Below are 4,351 nucleotides of genomic sequence, written 5' to 3' on the forward strand. Positions count from 1 at the left end.
GCGCTTTTCTCCCATCATGACTTTTTATCACAACAGAAAAGTGACTAATACAGACCTGAATGTAAAAAAACCCCGCAAGTCTTAAGATCCTGTGGCGGGTGTTGTGGGTAGCTGGCGAGTGTCAGCCGACCCTGTGCCCTAGCTACCCCGGTGCTTTTCTCCTTGCTTGTTTTCTTGCCTCTATAAATGCTTGCTTGAAACTGGGCTCTCAAGGCTTCACCCTCCTGTTCCGTCGTGTCAGTGATGACAGTGTAGCTCAAGCTTGGGCTTGAGTAAAGACCTTAGTGTGATTGCATCCAAAGGGGTTCCTTGGTAGTCTTTTGGAGTTTGAGAAACAGGCACAACAGGGGTCACATGGTGAAGAAGGGCATCCTAACCCACACTGGATTGCAAGGAATGAAAAACAAACTCTGTGTGCCATTGGCCTTGCGTGCTGTAGTCTAAACCGACCAGACCCTCAAAAGAGAGAAGTCTCTCCCTTCCTTTATATGTTGTATGCTCTCCCTGGGAAATTGCCATTGAGGGATCTCAAGCATTTCAAATAAAGACTTTGATGTTGAAACAGTTGTTCGGGTGCAGAGGGTCCTCAGTTCCCTCCATGTTATTCCAACTTCTTTCTCCTTTCTTTTCATTCTGGACTGTGTGCCTGTGTCAGGGCAGCTCTTCAGTAAGCATTGCTCTGAGTTGAACTAGCCTGTGCTGTGTGAATGGTACATAGTGAAGATCTTCATGGAGAACCCAGCCACCACATTGTGCAAAGGGCTGTTGACAACTTATTCCAGTCAGAGATCATTCTAACACCTCTCCAAATTTTTTTGTCCCTTCTCTTTTAAAATTAAAATTAACTTAGTGTGTCCTTTTGTAGGGAGGGATATAGATAGATATATTAAGCATTTTTGAAGGGAATATGGTACACTAAAATATTGATAGCTTAGCATCTTTCTCAGTGGAATGAGATTTGGTGAGTGTGTGCGCGTGTGTGTGTGTGTGTGTGTATGTGTGTATGTCTGTGTGTGTCTATGTGTTTATGTGTGTATCTATGTGTGTATGTGTGTGTGTATGTGTGTATCTTTGTGTGTGTGTGTGTGCTGCCTTGTATTTTGTCCTCTGGTATTAAGAAAATAAATTTTTGGTGTTTAAGTTACATAAGTTAAAAATAAAACATAAGTTATGGCAGCTCGAGCTAATACTTCAATATGAGGCATGGTCTGTCTAGGTGGAATGGAAGGGAGCCTTGCTAGGGTGAACATATTCACCTGAATTGCATTATGGAAAACGGGGGGGGGGGAATTACAGCCATCAGCAGACAGGTAGTTCCTTGAGATTAGACTGTGATTCTCACATCACATCATCATGTGATTCTCTCCACACCCATGTTTGCCCTTGGAGATCAAGTAGAGGAGAAGACTAGCAATTTCCTCCAGGTCTCTATGATAGTTTGAATGTGTATCCTCTGACCCTCTTCCAAAGCTCACACTGAAAACTGTTTCCTCCTGTGACAGTATCAGGAGGTGGGACTGGCAGATTCTTGGATGAAGAGTGTGTTTCCTTCATACATACACTGATGCCATCACAGTGAGAGTGGATTCAGTGTGATTGGAGCTGATGTGTGTGTGTGTTTGTGTGTGTGTGTGCATGTGTGCATGCACATGTGCTTGTGTGCATGTGTATGCCTGTTTGCATGTACATGTGTGCTTGCATGTGTGTGTATGAGCACGTGTGCAGGTGTATGTGTGTATTGTGTGTGGGAGCGAGTGTGTGTGTGCATGTGTTGGATACTTCCATGTATATACAAGTGGGGATGGAGTGGATTATCTGTGCATGCCCATATAGAGACCAGAGATAGATGCCAAGTACCTTCTTCTATTATGGCACATAGCATGGGGTGGCAGGCTTGCTGTTATACCTGACATTTTTCATGGGTTCTAGGGGTCCAAATTCAGGTCGTCATGCTTGCACAGCAAGCTCTTTGCCACTGAGCCAAGCCTCAGCCACTTGCTTTATTTCTTTCTGCTCTTTCTTCATCTTTGTCCTTCTGGGTCTACTGCAAACTGTCTTCCACATGTATAACGCAGCAAGAAGGTGCTCACCAGATGACAGCACATTGATCTTGGATTTGCAGCTCCTAGACCTGCAATCCATTGAATTATGGCTCGTTATAAATTGCTCAGGCAGTAATACTCTGATATAGCAACCCAAAGTGGACTAAGATAATCACAGTATCTCTCTGCACCTCGTTAGCCTGTTGGTCACATTTATCCAAACATAAACTCTTCTAGGCAAGCAAAAGCCTCTTCCATATGCCATCATTTGTTGTCTACCACCTTAGAGAGATTCCACGTTCCTTGAACTCTATTGACATTCTCACACTAAGGGAACAGGATATTCCTCTATGGCAGAAGCAGTAGGAGACCTGCTTGACACTGCTAGCACAGGGGTCATGAGGAGGGGTGGGGTGAGAGGTGCAAGGGGAGGACATTCCTGGGATAGTAGCAGGAGAACAACTGTGAATTCAGCCATGTTGCTCTGGGCTCCTCTGTCCTTGTGACTCAATCTCTGAATGTGGGTGACTGGGAAGAATGTGAGTGGCAGAGTAAAGGGTTAGGCTGCAGCTTAAAGCTTTCCTACTCCTGGTTTAACTTCAACCATACAAAATATTTTGGTTGCACTGGGGACAAATAACTTTGAGTGTGGTAATATTAAGGATTCTACGGCAACCTTACATATATGGCATTTTTTGACCATACATATGATGCTCTTGTTGTACTATGGACCAAGTATTTTCTATATTCTGTTTTTGCTACTTATCTTCAGTCTATCTTTAAGACAGGTGGCATCACCACCAACCACCGCCACCGCCGCTGCCATCATAAAAAAAGAAATGTGATCAAAAGTAGAGAAAGGTTTAAAGATGCCCAAGAACACATAGCTTCAAGTTTCTCTTTCTTAAAAAATACCAAGTCCTCCTAGGGAGTTGTCACATTAGATTTGTAAGAAGATGGCGTTAGCTCTGGTGTAAGGTTGAGCCTTCTATTCAAGGCTCATGTTCATGTCCCTCCTATCCACCTTATCAGGTCCTCTTCTCTTCATGTTGGAGGGCTTCTGGAGTTGGTTCTATCCTTCACCAGGTCTGTGTCTCTCTAAACTCTGGAGGTATGACTTTACAAGGCACAGACGGAGTTCAGATTTTCTGTCCTGAAGGCAAGGTCAAAGCTCTTGACTCCCCTCCAGCTTAGGATGCAGGCTTTCCATTTAGGGAGATAATATAGCAGAAGCTGATCCAAGACCACACAGTTTAATTGCTAGCTGAGGACGTGGAAAGCAAATCAACCTCTGGACAGTGCCAACCGGTTCTCTATCACAGATTTCCCCCCTCCCCCTTCTTCCTAAAAAAAGAATAGAAATTTCAGCCTTGACAGAGAAACAAGAGCTCACAGGCAAACAACTGGTGACTTAGACCCAGTTACACTATGCAAATGTTTTCTGATAAAGCCAGTTATGAGTCTACACTGTGGTGAGGTGCGAAGGGGTGTTGATTACTGTGTTGGAAGCTATTATGAGAGATGTGCCTTTCTAGTTCCTCACGTGGTCATGAAGAAGATAATGTGAGGTTTGCTCATTTTTCCTTAAGACCATCTCTTTAAAAAAAAAGTCACTACTGGGGCTAAAGGTTAAGGAAATAAAAATGAAGACCTTTTCCCCCCAAACCACTGCTTGTCACTGTATAGTTGAAGCCGTGAAGGATGTGAGTTTCCTTACAGAGTATCCCACCTTCAATTAGTCCCATGAGGGTAGACAGGATATGGTAACCTAAATTATAAGGCATCTAGCAGCCAGGCAAGTCAGGCCATTTCTTCTTCACCACTGGACCCAAGGTTTGGACCAGTTTCGGAGAGTACATGGCAAGGACCACAGGGATGCTAAAGACTGGCTCCAGATGGGGTCAGCAAAGGGCAAGTGTATTCGACCAACAGAACTGACTTCATCATTACATCATAAGTTCCAGGCAGTTGCAAAGCTTAGTGCAGAATTAAGGGTCAGATATTTTATTTACCTGCAATGTACAAGGGTTTCTTTTATTGTTGTTGTTAGTTTTTGGGTTTTTTTAAAAAATCTCCTTCAGATAACATTCAATTCTCATTGCCAGTTTAACTGGATTCAGAATCACCTAGGAGACACTTGTCGATGTGTCTTGGGGGTGATTCCAGAGTGGATTAAAGGAGGAACAAAGAAAAGAGCCAGCCTGGATGAGAGTGGACTTATCCCATGGGCTTGGATCTAGGCTGGATGAAGAAGGGAAGAAAAGAAAAGGAAGAACATCAGTACTTACTCATCTTATCTCCCTGATTTA

The sequence above is a fragment of the Mus caroli genome, chromosome 1 (genome assembly GCF_900094665.2).
Source record: "Mus caroli chromosome 1, CAROLI_EIJ_v1.1, whole genome shotgun sequence".
In the NCBI taxonomy this organism is placed as follows: domain Eukaryota; kingdom Metazoa; phylum Chordata; class Mammalia; order Rodentia; family Muridae; genus Mus; species Mus caroli.